We start from the raw sequence: 22,337 nt of genomic DNA, 5'->3' as shown, positions 1-22,337 counted from the left end.
ATCATCATTCCCTGCAGCATCGCTTCACTCCCAGGCTGGAAGAAGACACGTGTGAATCTTTTGAGCCTCCACATTCCCTGGAGACAGACTGAGACAAGGATAGCTACAATAGATTTTCTTCGAAAGTCTAGAGAAAATGCATTTTGGTTTATTTTCCTTCCAAACAAAGTGGGTGTTGTTTCGTGGGTGGAAACGTGTGTGGTGTGATACAATGTGCAAGGAAAGAGATTGGCTTTTTTATATCTCCAACTGAGGAATGAATTCCACCCTCGGGGCAAGAGATTCTTCAGGGAATCCTGCAGAGCTCTGCAGCAGAGAGGGCAAGCTGGTCCCAGGGCTGCAGCCACCGAGCCATCCGCTGCTGTCCCACAGTCACTCAGGGGGAGCGAGAAGCCCACGTGTTGGAGATAGAGACTGGATTCCTCACAGCACAGGAAAAGCATCTGCTGTGAGGTTGTCCTTCTCCCACGCCAGGGCTTCACAGATGTTTTCACAAACATTAATTCTGTGCAGGACAAGGAAGCATCTGGTGGCTTTCCTTAGGCTGACTGGGAAAACCAGAGAAAGTTTTTGGGGGTAAACTGATCTTCAAATATGAAAAAAAAATGCATTTTTATTCTTCTCCAACTTTGATCACCCAGCCACTCCCTTCCCTAGTAACAGCTATAGCTCATTCCACTTTTTCTTTATAAGGTCAAAATCAATGCTGTGTTTAATATCCTGTGTTCAATGCCCTGCTTAGAAAAATAATGCAACTGTTCTCTTGTTCTCTTTGGAGATAGGTTATCTTTTTTGTTTTGGGGAAGCAGAGGGTGCAGAGGGGATTTGTGCTCATGCCCAGAGCCAGTGTGAGTGCCCAAGTAAGACAGATAGATCTACAGATAAACGAGCCTTTGGAACAAGTCTACTCTTCAGTTTAACACTAGGAAAAAAAATATAGCTGTGTTGGCAAGGTTGACAGAGCCGCAGAGAGTGCAGTGGTGATGCTCAACCTACCAGCTCCTGTGTGGGAGCAGTTGTAGCTGTTCATCACTGCAGCTCAGGTACATTTGCAAACACTTGGTGCTGTCTGAGCCAGGTCCTTGGGAGCAGACATGAGCTTAATGCGTTGAGAGCAGCCCTGAAGAGAAGGACTTGGGGTGCTAGTGGGTGAGAAGCTCAACATGAGCTGGCAACATACACTCACAGCTCAGAAAGCCAGCCGGGTCCTGGGCTGTGTCCAAAGCAGTGGAACCAGCAGGGCGAGGAAGGGGATTCTGTCCCTCTGCTCTGCTCTGGTGAGACCCCATCTGGAGCCCTGTGTCCACTTCTGGAGCCCTCAGTACAGGAAGGACATGGAGCTATTAGAGTGAGTCCAGAGGAGGCTGCAGAGATGATACCAGGGCTGGAGCACCTCCTGTATGAGGACAGGCTGAGAGAGCTGGGGTTGTTCATCCTGGAGAAGAGAAGGGACCAAGGAGACGTTAGATCAGCTTTCATTACTGAAAGGGGCTCCAGGAAAGCTGGGGAGGGGCTCTTGGTCGGGGGGTGCAAGGATGTGATATGGTTTTCAGCTGAAGGAGGAAAGATTGAGATGAGATCTTAGGAAGCAATGTCTCCCTGTGATCGTGGAGAGGCCCTGGCCCCGGTTGCCCAGAGCAGTGGTGGCTGCCCCATGCCTGGAGGGGTTCAAGGCCAGGTTGGATGGGGCTTTGAGCAACCTGATCCAGTGGGAGGTGTCCCTGCCCATGTCAGGGGTTGGAACTGGATGGGCTTTGAGGTCCCTTTCAAACCAACCCATTCTGTGATTCCGTGTTTCCTTGGGCTTTGGGACCAAAACATGGCTCTTACTGAGTTCCTTTCTTGCATCCATTTATTGACTTTGACATGGTTGATTCAATTTTCCCATTCAAAAAGAGCCCATCTCAGCTGTCCTGTCTTTCTAATCTTGTTTCCAACAGTGCGTAATACTAAGAATTTCTCACCACTGTTTCTCATGGCTTGGTTCCCTCAGCAGTTGGAGCCACAGTTGGGATGCAGCTGAGCCTGGCGTCCCTAGGGAACCAGGAGGCAGTAGAGGTCACAGGCACATTACCAGGACAGTTAAACCTCCTCCTTCAAATCTCAAGTGAGTGCCTCAGCAGTATGGGCTGGACTGCTGATTGTTAAGGTGGTGAAGTGCATCTCCTGGGTGTTTTATTTCAAAGTGGTTTTATTCCCTTGCTGCAAAAGAAAGGCAGAAAACTTGAGGTTTTCACATTGTGGGGAGCTGTTTCCTTCCTTGGTGTGGCTGAAAGGCAATCAAAGACAAAATGGGTGCTTTCCTCCCCAGGGGTGGGAGAGTATTGGCTGTCCAGGCTTAGAGTGAGTCCAGAACCTTTGGTCCTGAGCCCTGCTCTGGCCTGGGCTGCTCCAGATCAAACAAATACAGGAGAGTGCTGTTGCTTCCCCTGCTGTGGCTGCCGTGAGTCCCCAAGGGAAGGGACATGATGATTAATTATTTAACTTCTTCAGACACGCCAGGGGAGTGTTTTTACTTGTTTGAGCTGACAGGAGGGGTGGCAATTGGAATAAAGAGCTCTGTGTGTTTCTGGTTTACTCAAAGACTTTTGTATTTTGCTGAACAACAGCATCACTCACACAAGTCAAGATGAAAACTGTAAGGCTGGAGTTTTGCTGCCCTGGTGGAAGCTCTTGAGGAGCTCTGAACTGTCACAGACCTGTATCTGCTGGTAGTCACATCGCTCAGTGGATGGGAGAGCGCAGACAGAGCAATTCAAGTGAATTCTGAACAGCGTGGAAGCCACCACCTGAATTCATTCTCTTTGGAAGAAGAGAAATGACATTAAAATGGCTCCAGCCTGGATGGTGTCCAAGTAAAAATACCTCCTTCCTCATCAGTGGCATAGCTCCCAGTGGATGCCTCGCAGTCAGAACTACTGCCTACGGGAACAAAGAAAACGCTTCTTCCCACTGTAAACCTCACCTAGTCCAGACTAGAGAAGAATGGTGGGGGCTGATGTCATCCTGAGAACAACAGTATGTCCCTCAAAACTGCTTCTGCTCACTGTGAACTGTCATCGCAACCCTGACACATAGGACCCTCCTAACTTTCAGCCCAATTTTGCCCAATACTAGTTTACATCTATTTCTTCTGCATCCAGCATTGTCCTTCCTTGAGGTTTACCCTTGGGATTGACCAAGCAACTCTCTTGTGAGTCAGCAAAATGTGCTGGCTTCTTGTCAATGGAATTTGCTTCAGCTGAGGAAGGCAGATGCAGCAAGTGAGGGCCACCTCTTGCTTCAGGAACTCTCTCTGCTCTTTGATATCCGATGTCACCTCACTTCTAACACTGAAAACTGAATTAAAGACCTGAACATTCCAAAGAAAGAAGGAAATTCTCAGGACTTACTTTTCCTACATGAGTCATTTTCCTCTGAATTCCACATTTTTGTCACCTTCCAAGCCTCACAGTTAGACGCTGGCATATGGAGAGTTCTTCAGGCATAGAAGGTGTATTTTGGCTTCCCAAAGCTCCATCCTCAGTCTTGCGAAGGACTCAGAGCCCAATTGATGCTTCGTTCTTCTGAGGCCCCTCACTTTCTGTATCAGACAGAGAAACACACAGAACTTGGTACACGATGGAAACACCAAACCTGTCTTACAATTGCAAAGGTAACTTGTGCGGAGCCCCACACTGTTCTACAGCTACCTTCCTCAAAGAGGTATGTGAACCTGCTTGAACTTTTGGATCAGTTCAGAAGATGGCTGAGCCAGCTTGCAAGCAGTTGTGTTTCCTAACTGAAGCTCCATGGAGTCACAGCTTTATTTACCCATAAAAACTAATTCTGTTGCAGGTAAACAGGAATTTCCAGCAGGAGACAGAATTGTAGAATCATAGAATGGTTTGGGTTGGAAGGGACCTCAAAGCCCATCCAGTTCCACCCCTGCCATGGGCAGGGACACCTCCCACTGGATCAGGGGCTCCAAGCCCCATCCAACCTGGCCTTGAACCCCTCCAGGGATGGGGCAGCCACCCCTGCTCTGGGCAACCTGGGCAAGGGCCTCCCCACCCTCATCATGAAGAATTCCTTCCTAATGTCTAGTCTAGTCTTCCTCTCTGCAATTTAAAGCCAATCCCCCTGATCCTATTACTACAGGCCCTTGTAAACAGCCCCTCCCCAGCTTTCCTGGAGCCCCCTTCAGTACTGGAAGGCCACTATAAAGTCTCCTCAGAGCCTTCTCTTCTCGAGGCTGAACAACCCCAAGTCTCTCAGCCTGTCCCCGTCGCAGAGGTGCTCCAGCCCTTGGATCATCTTTCTGGCCTCCTCTGGACCTGTTCCAACAGTTGTCCAGAAATGGACACAATATTTCAAGTGGGAAGTTGTATTAGCACTGTTTTTCCACTGGTTTAGTGAAGCATTTTCCTTTGTGCTGGCATCAGGGCTGCAGAGGACCTGCTGGAGGGCCTGAAGGAACTTGGGGCATGAGGGCGCATTGCTCGAGGAACGTTTGGAGGGCCTTAGCTTGTTCATATGGGGAAAGATACAGGAAAGGGGGATCCAATTGCAGTGTTCAACTGACAAATGTGTTATAAAGAAGAAGCCAGACTCTTCTCAGATGTGTGCAGTGAAAGGGTAACAGACATGGTCCACAGCATGGGAAACTCTGGCTAGGCGGTAGGGAGAGTGGCAGCTACCACCCATTGCACTGACTGGAACATTTCCAGTTGTTATGAAGGAGTAAAATAATCAAAGGTGTGAATAATCACTGCAGCTTTGGGAATTGTCTTTTAGGGGTGTGGTGAGGACAGAATTGTACAGATCACCTCATTGAGCCATGGAAGCAGATATCTGGACTCCGAGGTGTGCTGCAAGCGTCCTCTGTAACCAGCCTTGTGATAAACTGTAGTGCTGCAGTCAGAGGAGAAGAGCAATAGCACTGCTTGATATAGCAACAGCTTTGAATGATTCATGACATGAGAGCAGATCCACGAGCGAGTTCCCAGACAGGGCTCCTCTCAGGATTGCCAGTGACTGCTTCTGCCAGCTGACTCTTCTAAGGCAAAGACAACCCACCTCAAAGCTCTGAGAACTGGCTAAAATGAAAACACGTATGTCATACTGTAAAGAATGAACTATGTCCTTTGATCCTGGCCATGTAGTGAGATTCACATAAGCTTTTCCATTTGTCCAGTAGCTGATGGCCCAGGAACAAAGTGATGTATGCCAGGCTCTGTGAAACACATCTGTCTCCACAGTCTCACATTCACACTTGGAAAGCACATATTTTAAAAATGGAGGAAATTCTAAAGAGTTTGAACTTGAACCAGGAGCTCTGGCTCTCACCTTGTTATAGATCTCATAAAGAGACTCAGTCCCTCCAATGTCCATCAAAAAAGCTTCATGGAAATATTAGATATTGGGAAATAAACTTGATTTCATTCTTTGGGGAGATGCCATGATTAACAGTGATAATGGTGCTGGCACATCAGTAGTACACAGCATTTTAACTTTGCATGATTGTTGTCCATAGCAGGGCTATTCCACAATCATACTGGGAGCCTCTCCCAGGTTTCCCAGCCATGCTGCTGAGGGAAAGATGGACTGTCAGGTTTTGGTGCCCCCACTGAACTCCCAAGAGACACAGGTTCATGTTTCCAGGTTAACCAGACTCAGGAGCTTGCCTTCTGGCTGCTCAGAGCCAAAGGGCAAGGCAGCAGTCCACCAGGAATCGAGGACAAAGCTCTCATGTAATATATTTTAAAATGGAAACTGTCATCAACTGTAGTTGCGACTGCTGCCTCATCTCAGATAAAACCTGTCCAGGAACAGAGCAGTACACCCTTCATACCCCATTTCCAGTGGGGCAGAAATTGCGTGAGGCACTGAGCAAGACGTTGAGAGCCAGCACAGAGGAGTCCTCAGCGCACGTGCAATGGTTCTGTGCACGGTCTGGCTGTTGCCATGTCTGTTACTGGCTGGGTTTGGGCTCAGTGCACATAAAGCAATCATCAGTCACAGCACGGAAAGGAAAGAGCTAGAAACAGGCTGAATCAGCCTTTATTTATTTTGACACTGATCACTACAGGCAACATCCAAGGATCTTGGATTTGGGGCTAATATTTAGCTCTGGCATTGTGGTGACTTCTCTCTGCAGGAAATGTCTGTCTGCCCCGGGTGCTCCTCAGTGTGAAGGCCATTGACTAAATGTTTGTATTCTTGATTATAAGTGATGGATCTGTGTCTGATATTTGCCATCCTTCCCTTACCTTACAAGCTATTATGAAATAAAAGCAAGAGAAAATACTGAATACTGAGGCATAACACAGTTTGATTTATTTACAAAACCAGTTGTCCCTGTCAGGTTCCTTTATGTCCCTCACAATCTGCTTCACTAGGAGAAATATAAATATTCAAAGCTGTGAGAAAAAGTGATCTGTGGGAAGTGTGTGTTCAGTTACTTCATAGTAAAGAGCTGCAACACGTAAGACTTTGCTGGGCAATGGGACAAGGCTGAAGGGCAAACATAGAATCATAGAATAGTTTGGGTTGGAAGGGACTTTAAAGATAATCTAGTTCCAACCCCCCTGCCGTGGGCAGGGACACCTCCCACTGGATCAGGCTGCCCAAGGCCCATCCAACCTGGCCTTGAACATCTCCAGGGATGGGGCAGCCACAACTTCCCTGGGCAGCCTGTTCAGTGCCTCCCCACTCTCATGGTGAAGAAATTCTTCCTTACGTCTGCCCCTCTCCAGTTTATACCCATTCCCCTAGTCCTATCACTGCAAGCGTTTGTAAACAGTCCCTCTCCAGCTTTCTTGTAGCCCCCTTCAGGTACTGGAATGTTGCTCTAAGGTCTCCCCAGAGCCTTCTCTTCCCCAGGCTGAACAAGCCCAACTCCCTCAGCCTGTCCTCCTATGGGAGGTGCTCCAGCCCTGGGATCATCTTTGTAGACTCCTCTGGACCCATTCCAACAGTTCCATATCCTTCTTATGTTGAGGATCCCAGAACTGCACACAACACTCCAGATGAGATCTCAAAAGAGAAGAATAGAGGGGCAGAATCACCCCCCTCAACCTGCTGGCCACGCTTCTTTTGATGCAGCCCAGGATATGGTTGGCCTTCTGGGCTGTGAGTGCACATTGCTGGTTCGTGTCAAGCTTCTCATCGAACAGCACCCCAAGTCCTTCTCTGCAGGGCTGCTCTCAATCATGTCATCCCCCACCAGGTACTGAAATCAGGGATTGCCCCGACGCAGGTGTAGGACCTTGCGCTTGGCCCTGTTGAACCTTATGAAGTTCTCACAGCCCCACTTCTCCAGCCTGTCCAGGTCACTCTGGATGACATCCCATCCTTCTGATGTGGCAACTGCACCACTCAGCTCGGTGTCATCTGCAGACTTGCTGAGGGTGCACTCAATCTTGCTGTCTATATAATTTCTGAAGATATTAAACAGCACTGATCCCAGTACAGACCCCCAAGGGACACCACTTGTACAGATCTCCATCTGGACTTTGAGCCATTGACCACTACCCTCTGAATACAACCACCCAACCAGCTTCTTAACCACTGAATAGTCCACCCATCAAATCCATATCTCTCCAATTTAGAGAGAAGGATGTTGTGAGGGACCGTGTCAAAGGCTTTACAGAAGTCCAAATAGATCACATCCGTCAGTTTATGCATGTCCACTTACCCCATCATAGAAAGCCACTAGGTTGGTCATACAGGATTTGCCCCTGGTGAAGCCGTGCTGGCCGCCATTAATCACCTCCGTGACCTCTATGTGCTTTAGCAGAGCTTCCAGGAAGATCTGTTCAATGATCTTCCCAACTACAGCGATGAGGCTGACAGGTTGGTAGTTCCAGCGGAGGTGTCCTCTATGGTGGTGGCATCTCAGCTCTGCTGGTATTTTCTTAAATGTTAGAGGCTCTGAAATAGCCTCTGTGTGAGGGATCACAAGGCAAATCACAGAATAACTGGAAGGGATCCCAGAAGGTCTCTGGTCCAGCCTCCAGCTTAAAGCTAGTTCACCCTGCAAGCTGTAGATCAGATCACTCAGAGCCTCATCCAGCCATGATGTGAAACCCCTCGAGGGTGGAGGCTCATAAAGAGGAGGCTACATGGACTTCCAAATGCCATGGTAGCAGGGGATGTAAAAGAGGAGGGAAGTGTTGCCTCCCTGTAGAAGTAAACTACCAGCGATCCCCGTGGTCGCACTGGCACATCCCATGGCAGGGTCTTCTCCAGCTTCAGAACGGGCAAGCGGCCAGCAGACGGTTACAGGCGGTTGTATGTCCAGAGACAGAAGAAGGAGCCAAGGTGGGCACTGAGGAACGCTGCAGGAGGACAAATGAAATGATCATGTCTTTAGAGCATGTTTCGAAATTACATATTTGATTGTTTCAGTGAAAAAAAGTAGAGTAGAAAAAAAGGAGAAAGCTCAACCTGGAAACAGAAAATCTATGATTTGGTTCGTGATTCATCTGGAAGAATCTTGCCTGGGTGTTTATAGTCAGGAGAAAGACAGAATGTACAGACAATGAGTAATTTCTCCTAATTGGCAACTTTATAGGTAATTACAAATTAGAAATCATATCTGGAAAATGATATTGGACAAAAATATCTCAAATCAATTTTCATGTTACACATTTGGAAAAATTACTTTTTTTTTCCAAAATCTCTTATGAAATTTTTGAATATTTGGGTTTCTAAATTTTTCATTGATGATTTTTTTTGTTTTCTGCCTTTTTTTTTTTAATCCCACAGTTTTGAGTGGATTTTTGTTACATTTTGCTTCATCTTCTCTTCCTTGTATATGGCCTCTTCTCACTGTGGTTTTCTTTTGAGGGGGTGGAACTGAACAGTGAAGAAGAGAAAATATCTGTGCTGATGTAAAAAAGCTGTCCAAAACTACACTGAAAAAAGAAAATGGAAAAAGTTAAAACCTATCTGATCAGATGGAATCTGGACTTAGAAAGAACAGACACAAAGAAACTTCTGGAGGCCACTGGACCCACTTTCCCCTCTAAGCAGATCAGGTTCCTTGGGGCCTGACCTAGCTGAGCTTCAAATGAAGGATCAAGAGTCCACAACTCCTCTGAGCTCATGTTCCACTGTTGACTTTCTGTCTCCACAATGAAATAATTTCCGAATACCTTGCTGGAATTCCCAGTGTTGCAGTTCGTCTCTGTTGCCCCTTGTCCTTTCGCTGCAAACCTCCAAGTAGAGTCTGGCTATGCTTCCTTCCTCCCATTAGGTACTTGCAGCTAACAATGAGAGCTTCTTTTTGTCTTTTCCAGGCTGAACAAGCTCAGTTCTGTGAGGCCCTCCTTGTCCATCATATATTGCAGCCCCTTGATTGTCTCAGTGGCCTCTGCTGAACTTGCATCAGTATATCAGCATCTTTCTTGTGCCAGGGCTTGACCAGACACAGGGCTCCAAACATAGTCTCAAAAGTACCAAAGAGGGGAAGATTCACTTTCCTCAGTTTTCTGTCTCCAGAATCACAAAACCTTTTGAAGGGACTTTATGAGGTCATCTTTTCTGCCTCTCCTACTCAAACAGTGTCTCCGAGAGCAGATTGCCTAGGACCTTGTCAATTCAGGTGTTGAATATCTCCAAGGATAGACCACCCTCATAGTCAAGTGTGTTCCTCTGAGTAAGAGCCATTCTCAACATGGTCTTGGCCACCCTCCACCTGCTATCCATGAGCTTGCTGAGAGTGCACGCTGTCTCATCATCTAGGCTGTCAATAAAGACACCAAACAGCACTGGTCCCCATGTCCTTCCCTGGGGAACCTCACTAGCAGCTGGCTGGTGGCTGGACTTAGTACAGCTGATCACAGCCCTTGGGTTCTGTCACTGTCTCACCAACCGGCTGTGAGGTAACATGGGAGTAGAAGATGCCACCGCCGCACATATGTGGGGTAAGACCCAATGCCCTCGTGTATGCTTTGTATCAGCAGCGAGTACAGAGCAACACAGCTGATGCTCTCATGCTCACTTGCTTAAGACCTTGGAATCGCTAGCGCAAAACCTGTGAGACAAACCAGCGAGAGAAGGTGAACACGAAGATAGGCACATCTGTGGCAAGTAGTTATAATGCTTTATCGCTGTAGCTGTGAGATCCTTAGAAGTGGAAATTCACTGGGGTAGCTGCAAACGAGGTAGTTGACGGTATATAAGGCCTTGCCTCTGCACAATAAAGTGATTTCATTTCACTCCTTAAAGGAGTCATGCCTCTATCGCTACAAGGCAACAACAAGAGAGCATAGAAACACAGAATCACAGAATGGGTTGGGTTGAAACAGACCTTCAAAGATCGTCTGAGTCCAGCCTCGCTTCCAATGGGCAGGGATTAGGTTGCTCAAAGTTCCATCCAAACTGACTTTTCAGTGATGGGGCATACACAACTTCTCTGGACAAACCTATTCCAGTGTCTTACTGCCCTCAGAGTAAAGAATTTCTTCCTTCTATTTTACCTATTAATTTTACCTATTTACCTATATCTCCCCTATTTCAGTTTAAAACTGTTAGCTCTTGTCCTGTCAACACAGACCCCTGTAACATCTGTCTCCAGCTTTCTTATTTCTTATTTCTTATTTCTTATTTCTTATTTCTTATTTCTTATTTCTTATTTCTTATTTCTTATTTCTTATTTCTTATTTCTTATTTCTTATTTCTTATTTCTTATTTCTTATTTCTTATTTCTTATTTCTTATTTCTTTCTCCTTTAAGTGTTGAAAAATCTACCCAGAGCTTTCTCTTCTCCAGGCTGAAGGATCCCAACCCTCTCAGCCTTTCTTCATAGGAAAGATGTTCCAGCCCTTGGGTCGTTTTCAGGGCCTCCTCTTGATCTGCTCTAACAGGTCCATGTCAAAGGCCTTGCAAACATTAATCCACTGTTTCCTACCATGGCAAGACAGGTCATCTGATCACAGAAAGCCATCAGTTAGGTTAGTTTGGCAGTTTTCCCTTGGTTAACACCTGCTTGTCTTTCATATGCCTGGATGAGACAATTGCTCTATCACCTTCCCAAGGACTGACATACGGTTCCCTGTTTTCCGCATCTTGAAGGTGTCTGTAACACTTGCCTTCAGGAGTCTCCTCCACATTACTCTTCAGAGATGACAGTGGCCTCACAATGATATCAAAGGACACTTCACTGGAATTAATCACTTGGCAATGGTTGTACAAAATGTGCAATGGAAAAGCAATAGCTCTCCTGCTCCCTGGCTGCAGGAATTTACTAACTGCTAATTCCTTTCAAAATCCAACCAAAGCCAACTGAGACTCTGATGGCAAAATGACAGCCTGGAAAGATCCCCCAGAGGACCTCAATGCAGAAACTGTTTGTCCCAGTAGGAGGATCATGAAAGAATATGTGCGCGTGGCCCAATGCTCCGTTTTAAACAGATCTATTTGATCAGAGCAATACTCCTCTATGCAGATTTTACTCACCAACATCTTGCCATAATTGTTTCCTTTTCCAGATGCCAATGGCTTTGGGCAGTGGAGTGTAGGGAGATTGTTAGCGTTTGTGGCATCATTCATCAACTTTCAGAACATCTGTCTGAGAATGAAATGAGCTCTGGGTCCTGGATTCTTCTATGGCAAATAGCCATATACCCAGCCAGAGTGGGACAAACCTTTGACAACCACAACTGTCCCTCCAGAGCCACAGTAGTAGCCTCCAGGTATGACATTGCCACGGAGCAGCTGGCCTCACCCCACTAGGAAACTGTACTGGGGCTGTCTGGCACCCAGAGCTCTTGCACTCAGGGGTAGAATCACAGAATCACAGAATGTTTTGGGGTGGAAGAGACCTCAAAGCCCATCCAGTTCCAGTCCCCTGCCATGGGCAGGGACACTCCCACTGGATCAGGGGCTCCAAGCCCCATCCAACCTGGCCTTGAACACCTCCAGGGATGGGGCAGCCACCACTGCTCTGGGCAACCAGGGCCAGTGCCTCACCATCCTCACAGAAAAACATTTCTTCCTAACATCTCCCCTCAATCTCCCCTCTTTCACCTGAAAACCATTCGCCTTCATCCTGTCCCTGTATTCCCTGATCAAGAGCCCCTCCCCAGCCTTCCTGGAGCACCTTTCAGCACTGGAAGCTGCTCTAAGGTCTCCCTGGAGCCTTCTCCAGACTGAGCAACCCTAACTCTCTTAGCCTGTCCTCGTACCAGAGGTGGTCCAGCCCTCAGATCATCTCCATGGCCTCCTTTGGACAGGTGGGAAGGGCCTTGTTGAGTTCCCTGGACAGAGACAGTCAAAGCAATCAGGTTGTTTATACTGTGAGGTGAGTGTTGACATGAGGACAAGAGGCTACTTATTGAGTTTTTGTTATATTTGTATGATACCTCAGATAACATCTGAGCCTGGGCTGCTTTCTGTTGTTCGTGGACCTTAGTGAGGTTTTTTCTATTACTATCTACCTTTTATAACCATGGAGCTAATTTCATTTTAATATTGTATTTAAATTCCATGCTTTCAGAATAATTGCTTCAGTATCTGGCACTGTCATTAAAGTCAGGTATTTTGGATGTTTCCCCTGGGTCTGATCCAATTTTTTCCTGCAAAGTTTAGCCTCCGCCCATCCCGAGGCAGCTCCCAATGGAGCTCTAGTGCCTAAGGAGTTTTGTAATTTACTTCTTTTAAAATTCTGTCAGCCAGATAAAGTAGATCAATGCTTCGCACATGAAGTTCAGCAGATAAAGGAGGGAGGGGAAAGGGGAGGGGGAGGAGGAGGGGGAGGGGGACGGGAAGGGGAAGGGGAAGGGGAAGGGGAAGGGGAAGGGGAAGGGGAAGGGGAAGGGGAAGGGGAAGGGGAAGGGGAAGGGAAGGGAAGGGAAAAGAGAAGAGTGGTGTTCCATGTCCTTCTTTTGATTCCAGTCTCTAGCTAAGAACAGAGCTTACAATCAGTCTTCCTTTTAAAACGAGCACTGGCACGCTTCTAGTTACTGTTCTGCATAGAGAAACTATCGCTGCTGAGATTTTAATTCATCGTCCTTGATGTGGGTGAAGTCACACCCCCTTTTCTTGTTTATCTTCACTTGTTCTGCTCTCCCTTTTTTTAGCTTTTCTCATGAAGCAGGATTCACATTGTTTGCTTTAAGCTTCTCCGTTGCAGCCGTTTGCATGAGTCACTTGCACACCATGGAAAGCCAGTAGGAAGTAGACTCTCACGAGAAGTGCCTGATCTGATCTAGGTCCTCCTTGGGTTTGAGATCCTGTACCTTCCAGTGAGTTCGCTGCTAAGGGGAGCTCTGGGCTGGACAGAAAAACACTGTTTTATCTGCTAATTCCACAGTGCAACCAGAGCATCCTCCAGTGTGACTCTGTCCCAGCATTTCCCCTGGAGAGGAGCAGAATCATAGAATCATAGAATAACCAGGTTGGAAGAGACCCACTGGATCATCGAGTCCAACCATTCCTATCAGACACTAAACCATGTCCCTTAACACCTCGTCCACCCGTGCCTTAAACACCTGCAGGGAAGGTGACTCAACCCCCTCCCTGGGCAGCCTCTGCCAGTGCCCAATGACCCTTTCTGTGAAAAATTTTTTCCTAATGTCCAGCCTGAACCTCCCCTGGCAGAGCTTGAGGCCAGCCACTTGCCTTTGGAGTTGCCGTTTGCACCACCATTTTAACGTGTCACCTGGGAACCATGCACACCCTTTGCATCCCTCACACCACAGCAATGGAGGATTGAGCCAAGATTGCTACCTCAGATGGGCTTTTCTTAGTCTTTCACATCCAAATCTACCAGCAAACACTGGTCACAAGAAAGCACCACAAGGCAGCAAGCAAACCCCCAGTGAGGAGTTTCAAGAACAGCGTCAGCCTGGAGCATGGGCGGGCATTTGTCTGGCAAGCTGGACCTTCACCCTGTCCCCTGTTCCTTTGCTAGATTTTTATTACATGGTCTAAAAAACCCAGTCCATTGTTCTCTCCTGGTCATTGTAAGAGGTGCCACATGCACAGTCTCCTCAGACACAGCCCCTCTGCTGCTTTCCATGGGAAGCAGGAGACTTCTGATGGAAGTTTCCCTTGGGTGGGCTGAAGCTGTGGCCAGCAAAGTGAAGGAGAATCAAGCACATTGAAACAGGTTCCTGAAGGGGAAAGAATGGAAGTGTTGATCTGCTGGAGGGTAGGGAGGCTCCAAAGGAATCTGAACAGGCTGGACCGCTGGGCTGAGACCAATGGGATGAGGTTTAACGAGGCCAAATGCCGGGTCCTGCACTTGGGGCACAACAACCCTGAGCAGCTACAGACTAGGAGAAGTCTGGCTGGAAACTGCCTGGAGGAGAGGGACCTGGGGGCGTTGGTTGACAGTGACTGAACATGAGCCAGCAGGGGCCCAGGTGGCCAAGAAGACCAATGGCATCTTGGCTTGGATCAGAAACGGCGTGACCAGCAGGTCCAGGGAGGTTCTTCTCCCTCTGGACTCAACACTAGTGAGACCAAACCTCGAATCCTGTGTTCAGTTCTGGGCCCCTCACCACAAGAAGGATGTTAAGGCTGCGATGTGCCGTTGCATTGATCTCTGCCTGCTCTTTCTTACTGCTGGTGTAACTACTCAGGTGCAAATGTCCATGTCCCATCTGCTTCTGGCAGCAGTCCTGTGCACAAGAAGCTGTGCTCAGTGTTCAGGAGTAATTTGTCAGTTTGGGTTTTCCTCCTACTGCTGAACCCTCTCATCAACTTCCGTTTCACTGGAACTGGCCGAACCAACCACTGATTCTGTACGTAATTACTGTGGTTTGTACTCTGCATCCAGAATGGAAAGGAAATCAAACTCCTATTATTCAGGCAATTAAAGATACACTGGCATATGCTTTGCACACTTTCCTGTGCTCCCTCAACATTTCCAGCAGAGAGATTTCTTGCTTTAGAACTAAGAACACACCCCAAACTCAGTTTCGTTGTTGACTACTGAATGGGGATATTCAATAAAATAAATTTCTGGTTGTGCAGACACAGAAAAAGAGAGCAATAATCCAGGCAAGCTGAGGAGGTAGATGTGATGTCTTCCTGTTATAGGACTCTTGAAGGTACTACCCATCAAAAACTTCCTTTGACTGCCCAAATACAGTGGGGGAGCCGGCTTGGTGTCCTTTTATCATCCCCAGGTCTGTTGGTCATGCTGTTTCTTGGGCTTTTCTTTATCCCTGGGATCTTGATTTGGCTTTCATTGTATACAGGTTGGAAAAGTTTTGCAGTGAGGAGAGAAAATGTAGTGTGGGAATATCACACTGGACACATGGGAAAGGGAGACTGGGGCTTTGCACAGACCTTTCTGGGCCACTCATCCTTCAAAGCCACAAAAACCAGATTTTTATCTTCAAACACTTCAGGAAGCACAATCTTGTTTCACAGGCATTTGGGTTTCAGCTGAGGTGCAACAGCTTCTCTGTGGAAAGGCTGCTGGTTTGACTCCACCAGAGTCACCTTTTCTAAATCTCAGCTGACAGCAGAGCATCACTCCGCAAAGCACTGAGAAATATTCTACTGAGCTTCTTTCCCTACAGCTTCTTCAAATCTGCCTACATGAAACTTTTTACGTTAAATGTGCAGCCTCTGAAAACAACTTCCCAGAAAAGGCTAATCTGTTACTGTCCCAGGTCAGATGTATGACTGGGATCAAAAAGTTACTGGGAAAGAAAGTATAAAATGCATCTCTAGTCTCTGTTCCACAGTGTTGCTCTCCGAGTGTCTCCAGTTCTAGGACGCTTTTCAAGGTGCCTTCCAGATGAGACTTGGGTTCAGAGATGTAGTCTGCCTTGTCAGCCATCAGCTAAACTGGACTCTTTCTAGTAGTTCTGCTCTGCAGGACTCTGGATATTTAGAACTGGACGTTTTGTCTCCTCAGCCCCTTTGCAGACCCACAGAGCTGCCATCCCACACACCCTGGGGCTCCTGGGTCACCTTGCAGCACCCATGGTGAAGGACATGCCCCTTTGTTCGGATCCCAGATGGACTGTGATGGAAAATAGGCAACTCTCATTCAGGTCCAACCTCTAGGGAGGCACACATACTCACAATTTCCTTCTGTCTTATGCTTTTTTTGGTGAAATCCACAGAATCTGAAGAAGGTATTCAAATGAGCGTGTCAATAACCAGCTTACTGTTCATTTAGACACTCAAGTAACAGACCTGTGAGCTTATAATAACGGGTCAGAGAGTTAAGAACCTGTGGGCATTGCTCTGTCAGCAAACTCGTCTCCTGAAATAACATTTTGTAGCTGTAGCAGAGATCCTGACGTAGTCATGCAGAAGCCCCAGCGCAGAGTGCTACCTAAGAGGGATGGAGAAGCATCATTAGAGTGGGGAAGTCATAAGCGATTCTCAGCTTCAGATTCTCTGAAATCTATGGATATGTGAGCAAGAGAAGAGTCCAGACAGCCTGGCTGTTAGACAAGGGCTGAATTTCTGTGCTGAGTGTGTCAGGTTCACTTTCCTGAGCAGGCAGGGTGCTGTCACTTCAGATGTGTTAAAGACAATGGAAGCCGTGGGGATGGACGGATTGTGCCATCAGCTGTAGAGATCATCTAATCTTGCCTAAGGAAACTTTCCTCCAAGGAGCAATCAGCAAGAAAATGCAAACCAGCCTGTTTTGTGCAACATGATCATTAGAACTAGAGTGACTTAACAAAACATGTAAGTGGCACTGCAAGTAACTCACGGTTCTCTGCTGCATCAAATACTATTGAGAGAAAGCAACGTTCATACAACGACAAAGCCCATTGCGACACTTGCGAGACAGGTGAGGTTATTCTGGATTTCTCTGATTTTTCTAAGAAGGAAGTTGCACATTTTCATTTGCAGTTCTTGATGTTTAGCCCAGATATTTGCTCCTTTAAGTGATCTGTCAACATCTAGAGAAAGAGTTCTTCAATGAACAAAGTAAATATCCTTCAGGAAGAAGAAAGGGATTACTCTTCTAGGCTGGATCCCTAGGGCATCAAATGGACCTCAAGCAGTGCAACCCACCGGTTTTCAGCAAAAAGCTGCCACTTGAGCATCCAAAGCCTCTCATGACTGTGAGGTTCTCCATAGTCCTTGGAAAAGGAGAAGCTGCCAATGAAGTGACAGACAAAATGGAATGCAGCTGTTCCTTGTCCAGCTGACACGGTGTTAGAGATAGCTGAGGGATGAAGTAACTGATAATCACTTAAAAATAGGGTATTTCCTCCATGAGAGGAAAGATCTCCATTTTTTTATTGACCATCTGCAGCAGAGCTGGAAAAAAAATGTTCCACAGTTCCTACTTCCTTTCCTTGTCCATTCACCCTTGGAAAACACCGAAGGGGGAAGAAATGATGTATTGCTGTCACAGTGCATCTGTATTAATAAATAGCTTATTCTGGGATATGAACATCTTTATCTGTTTAAAAAGTCCAGAAGAAAGGCCTGTGACAAACTCTGATGGACTCCAAAGCTGGGCAACACAATTGGGAAAGAATGGCAACAGTAAGAAATGGTCCTTTCAAGGCAGAGAGTTAAAGGAAAAAAAAACAAAAACAAACCACACATCCAAAAGGGCAAGAATTCATCTCTCTCACCTATTAAAAATCTTCTCTCTAATTCTCATTCCAGTGATTTCCCCATCCTACCATTCTTCACTGGGAGCAGGAGGAGAGCCAACAGTGTGGGACAACCCCTTTAGAATCATAGAATCATAGAATCATAGAATAACCAGGTTGGAAGAGACCCACTGGATCATCAAGTCCAACCATTCCTATCAAACACTAAACCATGCCCCTTAGCACCTCGTCCACCCGTGCCTTAAACACCTCCAGGGAAGGTGACTCAAGCCCCTCCCTGGGCAGCCTGTTCCAGTGCCCAATGACCCTTTCCTTCCTAATTTCCTTTGCCCAAGGAGATTATGCTTCTGTCTGAAAGCTGCCGGCCGTGGCAGAGTCCCTCCTTTCAGTCACAGGACACCCTCCTGCTCACGCACTTGGCACAACCTTTGTTTGAACCTCCTACCCTTTCACTTTCATCTTCATGGACAAATCCAGAACCAGCCACTTCACGTCTGAAGAGCATCCTGCAAGGAACATTTTCTCAGGGGAAATTTTTCTTTCTCTTGCTGGCAGGAGGGTTCAAAGCTGCTTCCCAAAGAACAAAACCCACGTGCCTCACAAGTAGGGGAAAGAGCTTGGTCTTTGCCGAGCTGCCACTAACACAGTGTGTGAATTACTGAGAGGAACATCAGTGGCACCACAGCAGGAATATCCATGGCAGCACAGCTGTCTCCCTGGAAGGCAGAGAAGAGATCTGAATCATTGCCTGGATGAACATGTCTCTCTCCTCTGTCTGAGGTAACTTAAGCACCGTAGTCAACTGCCAGAACAAATGCAGCCGTAGGGGCTCTTGCTTTTGGTGCAGTTGGTCCTTATCCTGCCCCTGGTGGTTACCCTGAGAAGCAAGGCAAGCGAAGACCTCACACAGCCACAAGTATCCAAAGACCAGCTGTCTCAGCGTGAGTGTCTCTTCTTTATTTGCTTTATTGTCAGTAGAAACAGCAGTTCACTGGAAGAGAAGGTTGCTTTCTTCCTCTCGTAATCAAGAAGATTAGATTTAGATTCAGGTAGTAATTAGCCATATCAAGTTACTTGAGATAAACCCCACCTGCTTTACGAGACACGAGAAGCAGATTCTATAGAGATAAATTCTATGTGATAAACCTCTGTGAAAATGATGCCTTAGCAAGACAGTTTCTCTGCCTGGCTTTGAAGTGACAAACCACAGGTGCTTAATAGATTTCATGGGGTTTCCTCTATGAGCAGATAGGAAAAAAATACTTGCATCTCAATTGTTTTGGGATAGTAGCATTCAAAATATCTTTCTTCTGCACACACTCTGAATCCTTAGGCTGCATCAGAGCCTCAGTCCCACAAAACTGTTTCTGCTTCACTTTGTTGCTGATGGGGTGAGACTATATCCTTTGCAGTGCAAACATGTTCCTGCAACAAGCCCATCCTATCATTGCTCTGACAGAGGGCAAAAAGGGAAGATCAGTTTGAATTAAATGTCACGCTCTAGAGCACCTCGTTCTGAAACCACCAGGCTGTGAACAGGACAGAGAAGCAAATGAAAGGAAGGCATGGCTGTTATTGCACACCCAGCAGGGCCTCTTTTGCTGTCACATGAAGTCCACCTGTCCAGTACCAGATGCCCTGCCATGCTGATATCCCACCCACCTTTCACCAAGCATTTCCTCCTCCAGGAGAGAGATCATTTAATCCTACCTAAATATCTACAAGGGCGGGGGGGACGGCAGGGGGTGGTGGCAGGGGGGGTGGTTCTTTTTCTCATCTTGACCCACACCATGAGACATTTGCATCCGCTGGAAATCCGGTTACTGAATCTGGAGAATGAGTCCTTCGGAAACAGATAGCTGAGGTCTGAGAGGTGAATCATGTCCTGACTGTGTATGTTTCTCTCCCTGGCTATGAAGGATGCCCAGGGCGGTTGCCTGTGCCACAAGCATTTCTGTTGTGATTATCTGAAGTTAGGTGATGTGCCTGTCATCAGCCACGGGCGGAGAGACAGCAGCGGGAATAGCTGACGTCGGCCCCCAAGGCTGCATGAAAGGTGCCTTCCCCTGGCTCTGCAGCAGCAGAGGGGGACAGAAAAGCGTGGGAAGAAATTGGTCCCACTGCAACAAAGCTGACCCATGTTGTGTTGGGTGTGTGCTGATGAGCCTGCCACGCTGTTAGCACTGTGCCATGGGTGGCATCGTTTCACCTTAGACCTTTCCAAGGGAACTGTCAGAGACACTTGAGGTCCTCATACAGTTACTGTTTAGAAATAGACCTCACGGCCCCAGCCAGTGATGCCAGGATGTCCTGGAAATTCCCATTTTAAGGCACTCTGGCTGAGATATCAGTAGGCCCAAGGCCAAAGGATAAATTAGAAACTTGAATTACCTGCCTTAAACAGGGAAATACTGAAGGATAAGGAAGTATCCTTCAGTATTTCCAGGGCACAGGATTATTATGAACTAAAGGCATGCCCAGCATTCCTATGGCCAGAGACCACTTGGTGACATGCAGGGTCCATCATTTTAGAGAACTGTACTTCACCTGGTTTAGAATTGTTCCCTGTTCTTAGATTTCATTGGAAGATGTCTGAGAAGGAAAGCAGGATTTTCACCTCTTTGTGAACCACAGCTGCAAGTAGAAATGTGACATTGTCTTCATCTTATCCCAAGAGCTGCTGGTGATTTGGTGGGGAATCCATCCTGCTTTAATCTGGGGAAATTCAGCAACATCTGATTCACTGAATATTCTTGAGAACCCATTTATTTTCCCCTGTAGTTGTGCAGTCTTCTTCCTCCTCTTAAATGGAAAGATGGAGAAGACTGCATGTGTTGGATTAAAAATACATTGACCTTAAGCTGCTAATTATACAGTGACCAATTTACAGAAATGTCGTATTTTAATCACTCTTCACTATGCCAGGATAAATCATTTTTAAAAGGCAGCTCTAATTGCGTTTGTTTTGTCAGTGGGAGAAGTGCAAGCCAACGTTTTTGTCAAATGTGCTAAACTCCGCACTGCACGCAGCTTTAAATGGGGACGTGTGTGAAGGGGCTGTGGTGTAAGAGCAGTGAATGACGGCAATGCTCCTTGGAAAAACTATTGGGAAAGAAAAAAAAACAGAAAGCAATATGCATCACAGCCACGTGCAGCCCTCTGGGATTTGTAGTGCAAATCTGAGTGACCAGGTTTAGCCTGGAGAAGAGGAGACTGAGGGGAGACCTCATCACTGTCTACAACAGTTGTAGAGAGGTGGGTATTGGTTTCTTCTCCCAAATGGCAGGTGATAGGATGAGAAAGAATAGCCTCAAGTTGCACCAGGGCAGGTTCAGATTGGACATGAGGAAAATTTCTTCACCAAAAGGGTTCTCAGGCACTGGCAGAGGCTACACAGGGAGGTGTTGGAGTCCCTGGAGGGGTTTAAATGGTGGGTAGATGAAGTGCTTAGGGATATGATTTCATAGTGGACAGGCATGGTTAGACTTGATGATCTCAAAGGTTTTTTCCAACCTAGGGATTCTATGATTCTATAAGTTCATTATTGTTTTCTTTGTTATTTGGTTATGAATTCCAGAATTAAAGACTAATACAGACTGTAAGAGATGTTTGAGGGTCATCTGGTCCAACGAACTTAAAAAAATCTTAAAGCAGGACCAGCTTCAAAGCTGGATTAATTTTGAAATGAAATAGTAAGACCTTGCACATTGTACCTCTTCAAGAATAGAGCCTCCACAACCTCACTGAGTTCCTCTTCCAGTGCTTGACCCACCACTTAGCGTGGTAGTGTTTGGTATCTAAAAAACTGGCGATGATCATTCAGAGCCTTCTCACTGACTGAGCAGGCAAGTTCCAGCCTGTTGCTTATTTACAGGACTGAAAAGTTTGCAAGGCACTTGTAGAAGTTGATAGGACCAAGCCTCCAGCTCCTTTAAAGCCTGTGAAAATCACAGTCAAACAGCCCATTTTTTTCACGTTTTGGAGGTTTTTCCAGTATAAGCCAGGTGGCAGGCATCCAAATTATCAGAGTGAGTTTTCTTGGGCAGAACATGTCAGCCTGCACCTCTTGCTGTGTTCTCTGGAGATGCCTGATGCAGTTTTGGGTCTATGTGCTCTGACTCACTCACAGGAAGAGGCTGGCAGAGCTGATTTGCAAGCTGCTGCACTTCTTTACTTTATCCTATCTGCCTGTGAACACATCCTGTGGCAGAGAACATCCCAGTGACCAAATGAAGTCAGACCCTGATGTGTTTCCCTCAGTGGCACCGAATGCTTCTCCTCCAGTGAGAGGGACCCACCTGCCTGTCAGTGCAGGAGCAGGCGGATATTGCAGCTTAGGCAGATCCAGTCATTCACACATCATGTTTGCAGACTCTGGGGTCCGTAGGTCTATCCATGTGTGAGGAAGGAAAGCCCAAAGTGGATCCCACAGGATATGGTTGACAGCTTCCATGGGAACAAAGCAGTGAGCTGGGAGCCAAAGCAGGCTCTGCACCAGGTTTTCCTGGAGCCAGTGCTGTCAACCCTTTGTCTGGGATAATATCTCCTTTTGTGGGAGCCATGAGATCGTGCCACATCCACGTTGGCCCAGCTGCAGTATTTGTCTACACAAGATCCAGAGCAATTCTTAGTCCAGCAGCCAGCAGGGAGAGGTGGGCAGATCTTGCCTAGTTGGTCTGAGAGGATGAGGAGGCTGGTGGAAATGTGTCACAGGGTCTTCCCTGCCATGTGGCATCTCCTCAGGTCTCTGTCCATCCCTGCCTGCTGGCCATTGGCTCTGTTCCCTGCTCAGCGCTGGGG

This window comes from Phaenicophaeus curvirostris, chromosome 23, assembly GCF_032191515.1.
Source record: "Phaenicophaeus curvirostris isolate KB17595 chromosome 23, BPBGC_Pcur_1.0, whole genome shotgun sequence".
NCBI lineage: Eukaryota > Metazoa > Chordata > Aves > Cuculiformes > Cuculidae > Phaenicophaeus > Phaenicophaeus curvirostris.
This window is presented reverse-complemented; position numbering follows the sequence as displayed.